Below are 21,453 nucleotides of genomic sequence, written 5' to 3'. Positions count from 1 at the left end.
AGCTTGGCAGCTTTATCAGGATGGTATGTTTCATGGCACTTGCCTTCTCAGGCAGAGCGTATGGGTCTCTCTCTCTCATCACGTGTGCACCAATGATAGCTAGACACCACATAAGTGCATCCCCCAACTATGCCCACCAGAAATACTTTGGTTGTAAAACAGAAAAGTACCCTGTGTCTAGACTGAGATAAAGACAAAGTACTTATTGGGAAAAAGTTCACGGATCAAGGAAAAGATGGTAAAATTGCAGTTTGAGAATAAAAAAAGATATCTCTTGTGCTATTTGTTTGTAAGTCTAAAGGGTTCAGTGTGCTGAGGTATCACTAACCAGCTTTTCTGGACTATTGAGTGTTCCTTTTTAGGGGAAGTACCCCATGCTAAGCATGTCCCATTATGACTGCCATGAGGGTGCCCTGGAGAGGGACCCATAAGAAGTTTGGCTTGGCTGTGAACCCCTAGCATCTAGGAACACTTGATGGTCCTATAGGCACAATACAGTCTGTGAGTGGAGCCTGGGAGCTGAGTAGTCAAACACGGGAGCACTCAGGGCTCAGACAGGAGAATTGAATGTGCTGTAACAGAGATTGAACTGGCAGACCATGACAGGGCCCTGATGGCTTGAGACAGCCCATGCCCAAGAAATCGGAAGTTTTGGACAAAATACGAATGTCAGTTTTCACACACAGATAAGGATGTATGTCTATTATTACAGATTTCATCAAGTTCAACATTATTTAAGAAATGCCAGCATTTCATAGGGCCACGTAGGAGACAGGCCATTCTTGAATAATCTTTATGCCCTGTCACATTGTCTGCTTAGGAATTTATGAAGACATCGTAGTGCTGGCTGCATGTATCTACCACGTCTTTATAATGACCATTCTGTGCACGTAGCTCCCAGTACCAGCAGCACTGCATGTTCTTCAGAAGTTCCCAGTAGACACTGAAACATCTTTATTTAAAATTTTTTCATGCAGTATATTTTGTTTCTATTCTTTCCCCTCTCCCAACTCCTCCTGGATTCTCCCCCACCTCCCCACCTCCCTCCCCATCCAATTTCAGGCAAGCTCACTTGGATGCTGCTCTCTTTTTTCTCTCTCAAAACAAACACCAAGAACAAAGAACAAAAATACAAAAAAAAAAAAAAAACAAAAGAAGAAGGAAAAAGGAAGGAAGGGAAGAAAGTAAAAGAAAGCTGGAAAGTAAAAATTAGCCAAACCAAACCAGAGGTGGTAGGTGATCCCAAGGAACTTTCCTCAAGATACAACAGTTCTGATGCACACATGAGCTCAGAGGTAGTAGGTGATCCCAAGGAACCCTCCTCCAGACACAAAAGGACTGATGTGCACATGAACTCAGACACTGTGTAGGTTCAAGCCATTTTCTGTTTAAATAAAACGGAAGGTTTTAATTTTAACTTAGTAAAATTACATATAATAAAACAGTTATCAAGCAAGAATTATAGTTACTATATATCTATCTTTTATTATAACTAAGGAAAACTATAATTATTCTTCAACTCCATCAAAGACTCCAGAAGTATATATTATTACCTAAGTTAACAGGAAGTGTATTGTAAGCAGCTTCCAAAACTCTATCTAACATGACTACAAGCTTGGCTATTATAGATGACTCTCTATTAACCTATATTTTAAATTATACATTACATTTTAAATGAGTTGTACAAACACAATGCCTTAATCAAGAGCAAAAATATACATATAATAAAATTGACCTTAAATTTGTATCAATAAGCCAAGATCTATACCAATCTCTATAGTATATACTCCTTTAAATGTAAACAAACATTTATAAACAATATTTGGGAATATGGACATAGTTCTCTCCAAACTGCTTCCTGCTCTTTATTGGGCAAAGTAATTTTTTGAGGTGTGATCAAGGTGACCTTTCAGGGGGTCTTGGTCCATCAAACATATTAGTCTGGAAGGATTCCATAGGTTCTCATCCTCTGTGGAAACGAAAGAAGAACCTCTTTTCCAAAGCAAATATCCTTAGGCCCAAATTTTGAAATCAAGATACCTTTAGAGTATATATGCTGGCTTAGTTTAACAGTCTGTACAATGAAATGTCTCTCTGTATTTAGCTCGTTCACAGTAAAAAAAAATAAAAATAAAAAAAAACATGATAGTATTCATAATCAAGACTCTCTGTAAATTTCCATCTTTATGTGGCTTATTTATTTTTACCCTATTTTTCATATTTATTTTATTATCTTTATTTCTTTCATTTTTGACTGTCTGTACTCTGTCTCTTTAAAGACTGTGTTTTATTTTTTTAAATATTTACTTCTTTTCCAACCCTCTATACTCTTTTTCTTCTCTCTCCCAAGCCTATGTACATTTAGCCGACACTGTGACCCATTTAGAAGTTTTTTTTTAAAAAAAAAATCTGGATTTGTCTTTATTGCATATCTGTAATCCTTTTCTGACCAGAAGTGCTTCTTAAAATGCTAAGCCCTTCTTATGAACTTAAGTGGCAGCATTGCTAGGGGAAATATGGCCCTGCCTGTTTGCTCTACCCAGTCCAACATGGTAAAAGTTTGTTAAGTGTCTGAGACTGCTGTGTGGGAGCCATCCTCACCACCTCAACTCTGATAGCCAGTTGGCCCATGTTGCCACCAAGTAACTTGTAGCAAGCTACTCACAGACTCCACTTAAATGCTTGGCCTCCCAAAAGAATCAGAGTTCCTGCTGGCAACATGGCCCATGGCCCAGGAAGCCACTGTTTCAAAACCATGTAGCTGTTTTTCTGCTACCACTGAATCAGAAAGACCTCTCTTAAAGGAGCCATAGCATACCGCCAGCAAGCAAAGCCCACACAGGGGGAAAATGTGGTTAAACTTTGTTTTTTAGTGTCTAGAATTCCTTTCCAAGCCCTCTCAGGTTTTATGTGGATTTTAGTTGGCCATGTTCGCGCCAATTTGTAGTAGGAGGCTGCTTATTCATTTCCTGGTTGCCCACACTCTCAAAATAATCACATAGAAACTGTATTAATTAAATCCTGCTTGGCCTATTAGCTCTAACTTCTTATTGGCTAGCTTTTACATTTTAATTTAACCCATTTCCATTATTTTATATTTTACCACGTGGCTTGTGGCCTACCTGCAAGATTTAATATGTCTGTCTCTGGCAGCGGCTCCATGGCTTCTCTCTGACTCCACCTCCTTTCTCCCAGCATTTAGTTTAGTTTTCCCCGCCTAGCTCTGTTCTACTTTACCACAGGCCCAAAACAGCTTCTTTATTAACCAATGGTATTATTCACAGCATACAGAGGGCAATCCCACACCAGTTTTCTCTAAACTTTTTGAATCTGTTCAGGAGATCAAAGAACATCCTTGTGTCTTAGATATAGAATGTTCCCTGATGCTGGTGTATTGAAGGCTTGGTCCCAAGCTAATGTCACCATTAAAGGATTAATAGGCGGTTGGACTATAGGACCTAGTTGGAAGAAGCAGGTCACCGGGGAAGTACCCTCAAGAGGTGTACCTGTCTCTGGCCCTTTTCTCTCTGCGTCCTGGATACCAGGAGGTGAGCTACATTGCTCTGTCATCCTCTCTTTGTGTGGTGAATGTTCTGACCCCAGTTGGTAGCACTGTTTGGTCTTTGACACAGAACCTTTAGGAGGTGGAGCCTTGATGGAGGAAATGTGCTGCTTGAGGTGGTTTGAGAGCCACAGGGCTTTGACTGCTTCTGGTCGGTCTTTCTGCCTTCTGCTGGTGGATGGAACAGAAAGCAGCCTTTGTCCTGCTTCTGCCAACAGTCGTGTTTTCCACACCCTGTGGAACCATAAACTCAACTCTTAAGTTGCTTCTGGTCATGGCATTTTAACAAAACAACAGGAAAGCGACTCACCTTCTTATTGACTATCCACTTCCCACAGGCCCACAGAGATGGGACCACAACCGTGAACTGAAATCTCCGAAACTGAAACCGTGGACCCAAATCAACCTCTTCTCTTTCAAGTGTTTCTGTCAACACAATGAAAAGTAGCTAACAGAGGAAGCAAGTTGACAAGGGACTGTTCCTGTGGCTCCCAGCTGTGGGCAAAGCCTTTGAATTACTTCATGAGAAGAACCTGCAGATGTTAGCTAAAAATGTCAACCCACTGGAGGATCAGGAGACTGACAGGAACGCAGGCCACAGAGACAGCAGGCTCAGACAGTTTTCACACAGGGATGGGCCGCTCTTGGGTATTGAATTAGAGCCAGGAAGACTACATTCTAGCTAAAAACCCAAGACACGTGAGGCTAAGTTTAATTGTGACAGGATAATTAATCGAGAAAATTCAGTTCAGGCAGTAGCATGGATATTGCTGGATACTCTTGGCTAGTGAGAGAGTGGAAACAAAGAGCCAAGAGGAAAGATGTTAAAAGCTTAAGAGTTTAGCCGAAAAAAGGAATGCATTAAAATGGAAGCCAAAGGTGTGGTTGCTAGCAAGATTAGAACCTTCAGAAAGAAGCCAAGTATTTTGCATTGGATGGGAAAGAAGCTGTGAAAGTCTAAGGAGTTGGCTGGACCACACCACAGGCGCAAGAATGAAACAATGTAAACTCCTTTGAGAGACGGCTTTGAGATAATCACTCTGGTCTCTGTACTCACAGGTCTGCCTAGGGACATGCTTCTCTTCTCCTATCAGCCAGGCACTCAGTGGCCTCCAAGACAGGACCCAGAGCAACCTGGATACCGCTTAGCTGCTGGCATCATCCACATGATGCAGACATGCAGGATGCAGGAGTTGCGGGCTCATGGAGGCTTGAGAGATGAGGTGGTGTGTGGAGGGTTAGAGCCCTGAGGGGGTGAACTGAAGCGGAAGCTTCAGTGGAGACTCTAGGAAGTTAGAGTTGCCAGGGTCTTGAAACACCTAAAAGAAAGGTACATGGAACAGCTGCAGGGAGAGAACAGTCCACAGAGAGAGCTCCAGGGCTGTAGCCAGCAAGGCTGTGGGGGCGGAGCTTATGCCTGTGGATTCATACCTCGATACCATGTGTCCCAGATGCAGGGCACAGAACTGTAACATCTGTTTCACCGAGCTAGGCTTTGTTCTTGCTCTGGGCAGTCATTTCTCATCTCCCAGTTATCTGCTTTGTAGAGGTGGCTCCTCAACTGTTGCATTCTGGGAGTATGCATTTTTTAAACTTTCATCAGGACACACAGGAGTTTGTCTTGAGCTGCAGAGGAGACTTTGATCTTGGACTCTTGAGAAATACTGACAGTATTGAGATTGTGGGTACACTGCTGCAGGTGGACGACTGTGGAAACACTGCAGGTGGACGACTGTGGACACTGCAGGTGGACGACTGTGAGGACACTGCAGGTGGACGACTGTGGACATTGCAGGTGGACGACTGTGGACACTGCAGGTGAACGACTGGAAACACTGCAGGTGGACGACTGTGAGGACACTGCAGGTGGACGACTGTGGAAACACTGCAGGTGGACGACTGTGGACACTGCAGGTGGACGACTGTGGACACTGCAGGTGGACGACTGTGGGGACACTGCAGGTGGACGACTGTGGACACTGCAGGTGGACGACTGTGGACACTGCAGGTGGACGACTGGAAACACTGCAGGTGGACGACTGTGAGGACACTGCAGGTGGACGACTGTGAGGACACTTCAGGTGGACGACTGTGGGACACTTCAGGTGGACAATTGTGGGGACACTGCAGGTGGACGACTGTGGACACTGCAGGTGGACGACTGTGGGGACACTGCAGGTGGATGTGGGACACTGCAGGTGGACGACTGTGGGGACACTGCAGGTGGACGACTGTGGGGACACTGCAGGTGGACGACGGTGGACACTGCAGGTGGACGACTGTGGACACTGCGGGTGGACGACTGTGGACACTCGGGTGGACGACTGTGGGGACACTGCAGGTGGATGTGGGACACTGCAGGTGGACGACTGTGGGGACACTGCAGGTGGATGTGGGACACTGCAGGTGGACGACTGTGGGGACACTGCTGGTGGATGTGGGACACTGCTGGTGGATGTGGGACACTGCAGGTGGACGACTGTGGGGACACTGCAGGTGGATGTGGGACACTGCAGGTGGACGACTGTGGGGACACTGCGGGTGGACGACTGTGGGGACACTGCAGGTGGACGACTGTGGGGACACTGCGGGTGGACGACTGTGGGGACACTGCGGGTGGACGACTGTGGACACTGCGGGTGGACGACTGTGAGGACACTGCGGGTGGACGACTGTGGGGACACTGCGGGTGGACGACTGTGGACACTGCGGGTGGACGACTGTGAGGACACTTCAGGTGGACGACTGTGGGACACTTCAGGTGGACAATTGTAGGGACACTGCAGGTGGACGACTGTGGACACTGCAGGTGGACGACTGTGAGGACACTTCAGGTGGACGACTGTGGGACACTTCAGGTGGACAATTGTGGGGACACTGCAGGTGGACGACTGTAGACACTGCAGGTGGACGACTGTGGGGACACTGCAGGTGGATGTGGGACACTGCAGGTGGACGACTGTGGGGACACTGCAGGTGGACGACAGTGGGGACACTGCAGGTGGACGACTGTGGACACTGCAGGTGGACGACTGTGGACACTGCGGGTGGACTACTGTGGACACTCGGGTGGACGACTGTGGGGACACTGCAGGTGTATGTGGGACACTGCCGGTGGACGACTGTGGGGACACTGCAGGTGGATGTGGGACACTGCAGGTGGACGACTGTGGGGACACTGCAGGTGGACGACTGTGGGGACACTGCAGGTGGACGACCGTGGACACTGCAGGTGGACGACTGTGGACACTGCAGGTGGACGACTGTGGGGACACTGCGGGTGGACGACTGTGGGGACACTGCGGGTGGACGACTGTGGACACTGCGGGTGGACGACTGTGGGGACACTGCGGGTGGACGACTGTGGGGACACTGCGGGGTGGACGACTGTGGGGACACTGCGGGTGGACGACTGTGGACACTGCGGGTGGACGACTATGGGGACACTGCGGGTGGACGACTGTGGGGACACTGCGGGGTGGACGACTGTGGACACTGCGGGTGGACGACTGTGGACACTGCGGGTGGACGACTGTGGACACTGCGGGTGGACGACTGTGGGGACACTGCGGGTGGACGACTGTGGACACTGCGGGTGGACGACTGTGGACACTGCAGGTGGACGACTGTGGGGACACTGCAGGTGGACGACTGGAAACACTGCAGGTGGACGACTGTGAGGACACTGCAGGTGGACGACTGTGAGGACACTTCAGGTGGACGACTGTGGGACACTTCAGGTGGACAATTGTGGGGACACTGCAGGTGGACGACTGTGGACACTGCAGGTGGACGACTGTGGGGACACTGCAGGTGGATGTGGGACACTGCAGGTGGACGACTGTGGGGACACTGCAGGTGGACGACTGTGGGGACACTGCAGGTGGACGACGGTGGACACTGCAGGTGGACGACTGTGGACACTGCGGGTGGACGACTGTGGACACTCGGGTGGACGACTGTGGGGACACTGCAGGTGGATGTGGGACACTGCAGGTGGACGACTGTGGGGACACTGCAGGTGGATGTGGGACACTGCAGGTGGACGACTGTGGGGACACTGCTGGTGGATGTGGGACACTGCTGGTGGATGTGGGACACTGCAGGTGGACGACTGTGGGGACACTGCAGGTGGATGTGGGACACTGCAGGTGGACGACTGTGGGGACACTGCGGGTGGACGACTGTGGGGACACTGCAGGTGGACGACTGTGGGGACACTGCGGGTGGACGACTGTGGGGACACTGCGGGTGGACGACTGTGGACACTGCGGGTGGACGACTGTGAGGACACTGCGGGTGGACGACTGTGGGGACACTGCGGGTGGACGACTGTGGACACTGCGGGTGGACGACTGTGAGGACACTTCAGGTGGACGACTGTGGGACACTTCAGGTGGACAATTGTAGGGACACTGCAGGTGGACGACTGTGGACACTGCAGGTGGACGACTGTGAGGACACTTCAGGTGGACGACTGTGGGACACTTCAGGTGAACAATTGTGGGGACACTGCAGGTGGACGACTGTAGACACTGCAGGTGGACGACTGTGGGGACACTGCAGGTGGATGTGGGACACTGCAGGTGGACGACTGTGGGGACACTGCAGGTGGACGACAGTGGGGACACTGCAGGTGGACGACTGTGGACACTGCAGGTGGACGACTGTGGACACTGCGGGTGGACTACTGTGGACACTCGGGTGGACGACTGTGGGGACACTGCAGGTGTATGTGGGACACTGCCGGTGGACGACTGTGGGGACACTGCAGGTGGATGTGGGACACTGCAGGTGGACGACTGTGGGGACACTGCAGGTGGACGACTGTGGGGACACTGCAGGTGGACGACCGTGGACACTGCAGGTGGACGACTGTGGACACTGCAGGTGGACGACTGTGGGGACACTGCGGGTGGACGACTGTGGGGACACTGCGGGTGGACGACTGTGGACACTGCGGGTGGACGACTGTGGGGACACTGCGGGTGGACGACTGTGGGGACACTGCGGGTGGACGACTGTGGGGACACTGCGGGTGGACGACTGTGGACACTGCGGGTGGACGACTATGGGGACACTGCGGGTGGACGACTGTGGGGACACTGCGGGTGGACGACTGTGGACACTGCGGGTGGACGACTGTGGACACTGCGGGTGGACGACTGTGGGGACACTGCGGGTGGACGACTGTGGGGACACTGCGGGTGGACGACTGTGGACACTGCGGGTGGACGACTGTGGACACTGCGGGTGGACGACTGTGGGGACACTGCGGGTGGACGACTGTGGGGACACTGCGGGTGGACGACTGTGAACACTGCGGGTGGACGACTGTGGACACTGCAGGTGAACGACTGTGGGGACACTGCGGGTGGACGACTGTGGGGACACTGCGGGGTGGACGACTTTGGACACTGCGGTTGGACGACTGTGGACACTGCAGGTGGACGACTGTGGGGACACTGCAGGTGGATGTGGGACACTGCAGGTGGACGACTGTGGGGACACTGCAGGTGGATGTGGGACACTACAGGTGGACGACTGTGGGGACACTGCGGGTGGACGACTGTGGGGACACTGCGGGTGGACGACTGTGGACACTGCGGGTGGACGACTGTGGGGACACTGCAGGTGGATGTGGGACACTGCAGGTGGACGACTGTGGGGACACTGCAGGTGGACGACTGTGGGGACACTGCGGGTGGACGACTGTGGACACTGCAGGTGGATGACTGTGGCGACACTGCGGGTGGACGACTGTGGGGACACTGCAGGTGGACGACTGTGGGGACACTGCAGGTGGATGTGGGACACTGCAGGTGGACGACTGTGGGGACACTGCAGGTGGACGACTGTGGGGACACTGCGGGTGGACGACTGTGGACACTGCAGGTGGACGACTGTGGGGACACTGCAGGTGGACGACTGTGGACACTGCGGGTGGACGACTGTGGACACTGCGGGTGGACGACTGTGGGGACACTGCAGGTGGATGTGGGACACTGCAGGTGGACGACTGTGGGGACACTGCAGGTGGATGTGGGACACTGCAGGTGGACGAATGTGGGGACACTGCAGGTGGATGTGGGACACTGCAGGTGGACGACTGTGGGGACACTGCGGGTGGACGACTGTGGGGACACTGCGGGTGGACGACTGTGGGGACACTGCGGGTGGACGACTGTGGACACTGCGGGTGGACGACTGTGAGGACACTGCGGGTGGACGACTGTGGGGACACTGCGGGTGGACGACTGTGGACACTGCGGGTGGACGACTGTGAGGACACTTCAGGTGGACGACTGTGGGACACTTCAGGTGGACAATTGTGGGGACACTGCAGGTGGACGACTGTGGACACTGCAGGTGGACGACTGTGAGGACACTTCAGGTGGACGACTGTGGGACACTTCAGGTGGACAATTGTGGGGACACTGCAGGTGGAAGACTGTGGACACTGCAGGTGGACGACTGTGGGGAAACTGCAGGTGGATGTGGGACACTGCAGGTGGACGACTGTGGGGACACTGCAGGTGGACGACTGTGGGGACACTGCAGGTGGACGACTGTGGACACTGCGGGTGGACGACTGTGGACACTCGGGTGGACGACTGTGGGGACACTGCAGGTGGATGTGGGACACTGCAGGTGGACGACTGTGGGGACACTGCAGGTGGATGTGGGACACTGCAGGTGGACGACTGTGGGGACACTGCATGTGGACGACTGTGATGACACTGCAGGTGGACGACTGTGGACACTGCAGGTGGACGACTGTTGGGACACAGCGGGTGGACGACTGTGGGGACACTGCGGGTGGACGACTGTGGTCACTGCAGGTGGACGACTGTGGGGACACTGCGGGTGGATGTGGGATACTGCAGGTGGACGACTGTGGACACTGCAGGTGGACGACTGTGGACACTGCAGGTGGACGACTGTGGGGACACTGCGGGTGGACGACTGTGGGAACACTGCGGGTGGACGACTGTGGAGACTGCGGGTGGACGACTGTGGGGACACTGCGGGTGGACGACTGTGGAGACACTGCGGGTGGACGACTGTGGGGACACTGCGGGTGGACGACTGTGGACACTGCGGGTGGACGACTATGGGGACACTGCGGGTGGACGACTGTGGGGACACTGCGGGTGGACGACTATGGACACTGCGGGTGGACGACTGTGGACACTGCGGGTGGACGACTGTGGACACTGCGGGTGGACGACTGTGGGGACACTGCGGGTGGACGACTGGACGACTGGGGACACTGCGGGTGGACGACTGTGGGGACACTGCGGGTGGACGACTGTGGACACTGCGGGTGGACGACTGTGGACACTGCGGGTGGACGACTGTGGACACTGCGGGTGGACGACTGTGGGGACACTGCGGGTGGACGACTGTGGGGACACTGCGGGTGGACGACTGTGGACACTGCGGGTGGACGACTGTGGACACTGCGGGTGGACCACTGTGGGGACACTGCGGGTGGACGACTGTGGGGACACTGCGGGTGGACGACTGTGGACACTGCAGGTGGACGACTGTGGGGACACTGCAGGTGGACGACTGTGGACACTGCGGGTGGACGACTGTGGACACTGCGGGTGGACGACTGTGGGGACACTGCGGGTGGACGACTTTGGACACTGCGGTTGGACGACTGTGGACACTGCAGGTGGACGACTGTGGGGACACTGCAGGTGGATGTGGGACACTGCAGGTGGACGACTGTGGGGACACTGCAGGTGGATGTGGGACACTACAGGTGGACGACTGTGGGGACACTGCGGGTGGACGACTGTGGGGACACTGCGGGAGGACGACTGTGGACACTGCGGGTGGACGACTGTGGGGACACTGCAGGTGGATGTGGGACACTGCAGGTGGACGACTGTGGGGACACTGCAGGTGGATGTGGGACACTGCAGGTGGACGACTGTGGGGACACTGCAGGTGGACGACTGTGGGGACACTGCGGGGTGGACGACTGTGGACACTGCAGGTGGATGACTGTGGGGACACTGCGGGGTGGACGACTGTGGGGACACTGCAGGTGGACGACTGTGGGGACACTGCAGGTGGATGTGGGACACTGCAGGTGGACGACTGTGGGGACACTGCAGGTGGACGACTGTAGGGACACTGCGGGTGGACGACTGTGGACACTGCAGGTGGACGACTGTGGGGACACTGCAGGTGGACGACTGTGGACACTGCGGGTGGACGACTGTGGACACTGCGGGTGGACGACTGTGGGGACACTGCAGGTGGATGTGGGACACTGCAGGTGGACGACTGTGGGGACACTGCAGGTGGATGTGGGACACTGCAGGTGGACGACTGTGGGGACACTGCGGGTGGACGACTGTGGGGACACTGCGGGTGGACGACTGTGGGGACACTGCGGGGTGGACGACTGTGGGGACACTGCGGGTGGACGACTGTGGACACTGCGGGTGGACGACTGTGAGGACACTGCGGGTGGACGACTGTGGGGACACTGCGGGTGGACGACTGTGGACACTGCGGGTGGACGACTGTGAGGACACTTCAGGTGGACGACTGTGGGACACTTCAGGTGGACAATTGTGGGGACACTGCAGGTGGACGACTGTGGACACTGCAGGTGGACGACTGTGAGGACACTTCAGGTGGACGACTGTGGGACACTTCAGGTGGACAATTGTGGGGACACTGCAGGTGGAAGACTGTGGACACTGCAGGTGGACGACTGTGGGGAAACTGCAGGTGGATGTGGGACACTGCAGGTGGACGACTGTGGGGACACAGCAGGTGGACGACTGTGGGGACACTGCAGGTGGACGACTGTGGACACTGCGGGTGGACGACTGTGGACACTCGGGTGGACGACTGTGGGGACACTGCAGGTGGATGTGGGACACTGCAGGTGGACGACTGTGGGGACACTGCAGGTGGATGTGGGACACTGCAGGTGGACGACTGTGGGGACACTGCATGTGGACGACTGTGAGGACACTGCAGGTGGACGACTGTGGACACTGCAGGTGGACGACTGTGGACACTGCAGGTGGACGACTGTGGGGACACTGCGGGTGGAGGACTGTGGGGACACTGCGGGTGGACGACTGTGGTCACTGCAGGTGGACGACTGTGGGGACACTGCGGGTGGATGTGGGATACTGTAGGTGGACGACTGTGGACACTGCAGGTGGACAACTGTGGACACTGCAGGTGGACGACTGTGGGGACACTGCGGGTGGACGACTGTGGGGACACTGCGGGTGGACGACTGTGGACACTGCGGGTGGACGACTGTGGGGACACTGCGGGTGGACGACTGTGGGGACACTGCGGGTGGACGACTGTGGGGACACTGCGGGTGGACGACTGTGGACACTGCGGGTGGACGACTATGGGGACACTGCAGGTGGACGACTGTGGGGACACTGCGGGTGGACGACTGTGGACACTGCGGGTGGACGACTGTGGACACTGCGGGTGGACGACTGTGGACACTGCGGGTGGACGACTGTGGGGACACTGCGGGTGGACGACTGTGGGGACACTGCGGGTGGACGACTGTGGGGACACTGCGGGTGGACGACTGTGGACACTGCGGGTGGACGACTGTGGACACTGCGGGTGGACGACTGTGGACACTGCGGGTGGACGACTGTGGGGACACTGCGGGTGGACGTCTGTGGGGACACTGCGGGTGGACGACTGTGGACACTGCGGGTGGACGACTGTGGACACTGCGGGTGGACGACTGTGGGGACACTGCGGGTTGACGACTGTGGGGACACTGCGGGTGGACGACTGTGGACACTGCAGGTGGACGACTGTGGGGACACTGCAGGTGGACGACTGTGGGGACACTGCAGGTGGACGACTGTAGGGACACTGCGGGGTGGACGACTGTGGACACTGCAGGTGGACGACTGTGGGGACACTGCAGGTGGACGACTGTGGACACTGCGGGTGGACGACTGTGGGGACACTGCAGGTGGATGTGGGACACTGCAGGTGGACGACTGTGGGGACACTGCAGGTGGATGTGGGACACTGCAGGTGGACGAATGTGGTGACACTGCAGGTGGATGTGGGACAGTGCAGGTGGACGACTGTGGGGACACTGCGGGGTGGACGACTGTGGGGACACTGCGGGTGGACGACTGTGGGGACACTGCGGGGTGGACGACTGTGGGGACACTGCCGGTGGACGACTGTGGACACTGCGGGTGGACGACTGTGAGGACACTGCGGGTGGACGACTGTGGGGACACTGCGGGGTGGACGACTGTGGACACTGCGGGTGGACGACTGTGAGGACACTTCAGGTGGACGACTGTGGGACACTTCAGGTGGACAATTGTGGGGACACTGCAGGTGGACGACTGTGGACACTGCAGGTGGACGACTGTGAGGACACTTCAGGTGGACGACTGTGGGACACTTCAGGTGGACAATTGTGGGGACACTGCAGGTGGAAGACTGTGGACACTGCAGGTGGACGACTGTGGGGAAACTGCAGGTGGATGTGGGACACTGCAGGTGGACGACTGTGGGGACACTGCAGGTGGACGACTGTGGGGACACTGCAGGTGGACGACTGTGGACACTGCGGGTGGACGACTGTGGACACTCGGGTGGACGACTGTGGGGACACTGCAGGTGGATGTGGGACACTGCAGGTGGACGACTGTGGGGACACTGCAGGTGGATGTGGGACACTGCAGGTGGACGACTGTGGGGACACTGCATGTGGACGACTGTGATGACACTGCAGGTGGACGACTGTGGACACTGCAGGTGGACGACTGTGGACACTGCAGGTGGACGACTGTGGGGACACTGCGGGTGGACGACTGTGGGGACACTGCGGGGTGGACGACTGTGGTCACTGCAGGTGGACGACTGTGGGGACACTGCGGGTGGATGTGGGATACTGCAGGTGGACGACTGTGGACACTGCAGGTGGACGACTGTGGACACTGCAGGTGGACGACTGTGGGGACACTGCGGGTGGACGACTGTGGGGACACTGCGGGTGGACGACTGTGGACACTGCGGGTGGACGACTGTGGGGACACTGCGGGGTGGACGACTGTGGGGACACTGCGGGTGGACGACTGTGGGGACACTGCGGGTGGACGACTGTGGACACTGCGGGTGGACGACTATGGGGACACTGCGGGGTGGACGACTGTGGGGACACTGCTGGTCGACGACTGTGGACACTGCGGGTGGACGACTGTGGACACTGCGGGTGGACGACTGTGGACACTGCGGGTGGACGACTGTGGGGACACTGCGGGTGGACGACTGTGGGGACACTGCGGGTGGACGACTGTGGGGACACTGCGGGTGGACGACTGTGCACACTGCGGGTGGACGACTGTGGACACTGCGGGTGGACGACTGTGGACACTGCGGGTGGACGACTGTGGGGACACTGCGGGTGGACGACTGTGGGGACACTGCGGGTTTACGACTGTGGACACTGCGGGTGGACGACTGTGGACACTGCGGGTGGACGACTGTGGGGACACTGCGGGTGGACGACTGTGGGGACACTGCGGGTGGACGACTGTGGACACTGCGGGTGGACGACTGTGGGGACACTGCGGGTGGACGACTGTGGACACTGCGGGTGGACGACTGTGGACACTGCGGGTGGACGACTGTGGGGACACTGCGGGTGGACGACTTTGGACACTGCGGTTGGACGACTGTGGACACTGCAGGTGGACGACTGTGGGGACACTGCAGGTGGATGTGGGACACTGCAGGTGGACGACTGTGGGGACACTGCAGGTGGATGTGGGACACTACAGGTGGACGACTGTGGGGACACTGCGGGGTGGACGACTGTGGGGACACTGCGGGAGGACGACTGTGGACACTGCGGGTGGACGACTGTGGGGACACTGCAGGTGGATGTGGGACACTGAAGGTGGACGACTGTGGGGACACTGCAGGTGGATGTGGGACACTGCAGGTGGACGACTGTGGGGACACTGCAGGTGGACGACTGTGGGGACACTGCGGGTGGACGACTGTGGACACTGCAGGTGGATGACTGTGGGGACACTGCGGGTGGACGACTGTGGGGACACTGCAGGTGGACGACTGTGGGGACACTGCAGGTGGATGTGGGACACTGCAGGTGGACGACTGTGGGGACACTGCAGGTGGACGACTGTAGGGACACTGCGGGTGGACGACTGTGGACACTGCGGGTGGACGACTGTGGGGACACTGCAGGTGGACGACTGTGGACACTGCGGGTGGACGACTGTGGACACTGCGGGTGGACGACTGTGGGGACACTGCAGGTGGATGTGGGACACTGCAGGTGGACGACTGTGGGGACACTGCAGGTGGATGTGGGACACTGCAGGTGGACGACTGTGGGGACACTGCGGGGTGGACGACTGTGGGGACACTGCGGGTGGACGACTGTGGGGACACTGCGGGTGGACGACTGTGGGGACACTGCGGGGTGGACGACTGTGGGGACACTGCGGGTGGACGACTGTGGACACTGCGGGTGGACGACTGTGAGGACACTGCGGGTGGACGACTGTGGGGACACTGCGGGTGGACGACTGTGGACACTGCGGGTGGACGACTGTGAGGACACTTCAGGTGGACGACTGTGGGACACTTCAGGTGGACAATTGTGGGGACACTGCAGGTGGACGACTGTGGACACTGCAGGTGGACGACTGTGAGGACACTTCAGGTGGACGACTGTGGGACACTTCAGGTGGACAATTGTGGGGACACTGCAGGTGGAAGACTGTGGACACTGCAGGTGGACGACTGTGGGGAAACTGCAGGTGGATGTGGGACACTGCAGGTGGACGACTGTGGGGACACTGCAGGTGGACGACTGTGGGGACACTGCAGGTGGACGACTGTGGACACTGCGGGTGGACGACTGTGGACACTCGGGTGGACGACTGTGGGGACACTGCAGGTGGATGTGGGACACTGCAGGTGGACGACTGTGGGGACACTGCAGGTGGATGTGGGACACTGCAGGTGGACGACTGTGGGGACACTGCATGTGGACGACTGTGATGACACTGCAGGTGGACGACTGTGGACACTGCAGGTGGACGACTGTGGACACTGCAGGTGGACGACTGTGGGGACACTGCGGGTGGACGACTGTGGGGACACTGCGGGTGGACGACTGTGGTCACTGCAGGTGGACGACTGTGGGGACACTGCGGGTGGATGTGGGATACTGTAGGTGGACGACTGTGGACACTGCAGGTGGACGACTGTGGACACTGCAGGTGGACGACTGTGGGGACACTGCGGGTGGACGACTGTGGGGACACTGTGGGTGGACGACTGTGGACACTGCGGGTGGACGACTGTGGGGACACTGCGGGTGGACGACTGTGGGGACACTGCGGGTGGACGACTGTGGGGACACTGCGGGTGGACGACTGTGGACACTGCGGGTGGACGACTATGGGGACACTGCGGGTGGACGACTGTGGGGACACTGCGGGTGGACGACTGTGGACACTGCGGGTGGACGACTGTGGACACTGCGGGTGGACGACTGTGGGGACACTGCGGGTGGACGACTGTGGGGACACTGCGGGTGGACGACTGTGGGGACACTGCGGGTGGACGACTGTGGACACTGCGGGTGGACGACTGTGGACACTGCGGGTGGACGACTGTGGGGACACTGCGGGTGGACGACTGTGGGGACACTGCGGGTGGACGACTGTGGACACTGCGGGTGGACGACTGTGGACACTGCAGGTGGACGACTGTGGGGACACTGCGGGTTGACGACTGTGGGGACACTGCGGGTGGACGACTGTGGACACTGCAGGTGGACGACTGTGGGGACACTGCAGGTGGACGACTGTGGACACTGCGGGTGGACGACTGTGGACACTGCGGGTGGACGACTGTGGGGACACTGCAGGTGGATGTGGGACACTGCAGGTGGACGACTGTGGGGACACTGCTGGTGGATGTGGGACACTGCAGGTGGATGACTGTGGGGACACTGCAGGTGGATGTGGGACACTGCAGGTGGACGACTGTGGGGACACTGCGGGTGGACGACTGTGGGGACACTGCGGGTGGACGACTGTGGGGACACTGCGGGTGGACGACTGTGGGGACACTGCGGGTGGACGACTGTGGACACTGCGGGTGGACGACTGTGAGGACACTGCGGGTGGACGACTGTGGGGACACTGCGGGGTGGACGACTGTGGACACTGCGGGTGGATGACTGTGAGGACACTTCAGGTGGACGACCGTGGGACACTTCAGGTGGACAATTGTGGGGACACTGCAGGTGGACGACTGTGGACACTGCAGGTGGACGACTGTGAGGACACTTCAGCTGGACGACTGTGGGACACTTCAGGTGGACAATTGTGGGGACACTGCAGGTGGACGACTGTGGACACTGCAGGTGGACGACTGTGGGGACACTGCAGGTGGATGTGGGACACTGCAGGTGGACGACTGTGGGGACACTGCAGGTGGACGACAGTGGGGACACTGCAGGTGGACGACTGTGGACACTGCGGGTGGACGACTGTGGACACTCGGGTGGACGACTGTGGGGACACTGCAGGTGGATGTGGGACACTGCAGGTGGACGACTGTGGGGACACTGCAGGTGGATGTGGGACACTGCAGGTGGACGACTGTGGGGACACTGCAGGTGGACGACTGTGGGGACACTGCAGGTGGACGACTGTGGACACTGCAGGTTGACGACTGTGGACACTGCAGGTGGACGACTGTGGGGACACTGCGGGTGGACGACTGTGGGGACACTGCGAGTGGACGACTGTGGACACTGCAGGTGGACGACTGTGGGGACACTGCGGGTGGACGACTTTGGGGACACTGCGGGTGGACGACTGTGTGGACACTGCGGGTGGACGACTGTGGACACTGCGGGTGGACGACTATGGGGACACTGCGGGTGGACGACTGTGGGGACACTGCGGGTGCACGACTGTGGACACTGCGGGTGGACGACTGTGGACACTGCTGTTGGACGACTGTGGGGACACTGCGGGTGGACGACTGTGGACACTGCAGGTGGACGACTGTGGGGACACTGCAGGTGGACGACTGTGGGGACACTGCAGGTGGACGACTGTGGACAGTGCTGGTGGACGACTGTGGGGACACTGCAGGTGGATGTGGGACACTGCATGTGGACGACTGTGGGGACACTGCAGGTGGACGACTGTGGGGACACTGCAGGTGGACGACTGTGGACAGTGCTGGTGGACGACTGTGGACACTGCAGGTGGACGACTGTGGTGACACTGCGGGTGGACGACTGTGGGGACACTGCGGGTGGACGACTGTGGACACTGCGGGTGGACGACTGTGGGGACACTGCGGGTGGACGACTGTGCGGACACTGCGGGTGGACGACTGTGGGGACACTGCGGGTGGACGACTGTGGACACTGCGGGTGGACGACTATGGGGACCCTGCGGGTGGACGACTGTGGGGACACTGCGGGTGGACGACTGTGGACACTTCGGGTGGACGACTGTGGACACTGCGGGTGGACGACTGTGGACACTGCGGGTGGACGACTGTGGGGACACTGCGGGTGGACGACTGTGGGGACACTGCGGGTGGACGACTGTGGGGACACTGCGGGTGGACGACTTGGACACTGCGGGTGGACGACTGTGGACACTGCGGGTGGACGACTGTGGACACTGCGGGTGGACGACTGTGGGGACACTGCGGGTGGACGACTGTGGGGACACTGCGGGTGGACGACTGTGGACACTGCGGGTGGATGACTGTGGACACTGCGGGTGGACGACTGTGGGGACACTGCGGGTTGACGACTGTGGGGACACTGCGGGTGGACGACTGTGGACACTGCGGGTGGACGACTGTGGGGAAACTGCGGGTGGACGACTGTGGGGACACTGCGGGTGGACGACTGTGGACACTGCGGGTGGACGACTGTGGACACTGCGGGTGGACGACTGTGGGGACACTGCAGGTGGATGTGGGACACTGCAGGTGGACGACTGCGGGGACACTGCAGGTGGATGTGGGACACTGTAGGTGGACGACTGTGGGGACACTGCAGGTGGATGTGGGACACTGCAGGTGGACGACTGTGGGGACACTGCAGGTGGACGACTGTGGGGACACTGCGCGTGGACGACTGTGGACACTGCAGGTGGACGACTGTGAGGACACTTCAGGTGGACGACTGTGGGACACTTCAGGTGGACAATTGTGGGGACACTGCAGGTGGACGACTGTGAACACTGCAGGTGGACGACTGTGGGGACACTGCAGGTGGATGTGGGACACTGCAGGTGGACGACTGTGGGGACACTGCAGGTGGACGACTGTGGACACTGCAGGTGGACGACTGTGGACACTGCAGGTGGACGACTGTGGGGACACTGCGGGTGGACGACTGTGGGGACACTGCAGGTGGATGTGGGACACTGCAGGTGGACGACTGTGGGGACACTGCAGGTGGATGTGGGACACTGCAGGTGGACGACTTTGGGGACACTGCAGGTGGACGACTGTGGGGACACTGCGGGTGGACGACTGTGGACACTGCAGGTGGACGACTGTGGGGACACTGCAGGTGGACGACTGTGGACAATGCGGGTGGACGACTGTGGACACTGCGGGTGGACGACTGTGGGGACACTGCAGGTGGACGACTGTGGGGACACTGCAGGTGGACGACTGTGGACAGTGCTGGTGGACGACTGTGGACACTGCAGGTGGACGACTGTGGTGACACTGCGGGTGGACGACTGTGGGGACACTGCGGGTGGACGACTGTGGACACTGCGGGTGGACGACTGTGGGGACACTGCGGGTGGACGACTGTGCGGACACTGCGGGTGGACGACTGTGGGGACACTGCGGGTGGACGACTGTGGACACTGCGGGTGGACGACTATGGGGACCCTGCGGGTGGACGACTGTGGGGACACTGCGGGTGGACGACTGTGGACACTTCGGGTGGACGACTGTGGACACTGCGGGTGGACGACTGTGGACACTGCGGGTGGACGACTGTGGGGACACTGCGGGTGGACGACTGTGGGGACACTGCGGGTGGACGACTGTGGGGACACTGCGGGTGGACGACTGTGGACACTGCGGGTGGACGACTGTGGACACTGCGGGTGGACGACTGTGGACACTGCGGGTGGACGACTGTGGGGACACTGCGGGTGGACGACTGTGGGGACACTGCGGGTGGACGACTGTGGACACTGCGGGTGGATGACTGTGGACACTGCGGGTGGACGACTGTGGGGACACTGCGGGTTGACGACTGTGGGGACACTGCGGGTGGACGACTGTGGACACTGCGGGTGGACGACTGTGGGGAAACTGCGGGTGGACGACTGTGGGGACACTGCGGGTGGACGACTGTGGACACTGCGGGTGGACGACTGTGGACACTGCGGGTGGACGACTGTGGGGACACTGCAGGTGGATGTGGGACACTGCAGGTGGACGACTGTGGGGACACTGCAGGTGGATGTGGGACACTGCAGGTGGACGACTGTGGGGACACTGCAGGTGGATGTGGGACACTGCAGGTGGACGACTGTGGGGACACTGCAGGTGGACGACTGTGGGGACACTGCGCGTGGACGACTGTGGACACTGCAGGTGGACGACTGTGAGGACACTTCAGGTGGACGACTGTGGGACACTTCAGGTGGACAATTGTGGGGACACTGCAGGTGGACGACTGTGAACACTGCAGGTGGACGACTGTGGGGACACTGCAGGTGGATGTGGGACACTGCAGGTGGACGACTGTGGGGACACTGCAGGTGGACGACTGTGGACACTGCAGGTGGACGACT

The sequence above is a fragment of the Microtus oregoni genome, unplaced genomic scaffold (assembly GCF_018167655.1).
Source record: "Microtus oregoni isolate MIOR12 unplaced genomic scaffold, Mior012 000114F_ref0000099, whole genome shotgun sequence".
Lineage (NCBI taxonomy): Eukaryota > Metazoa > Chordata > Mammalia > Rodentia > Cricetidae > Microtus > Microtus oregoni.
The sequence above is the reverse complement of the archived record's forward strand: the minus strand, read 5'-3'. Positions refer to the sequence as shown.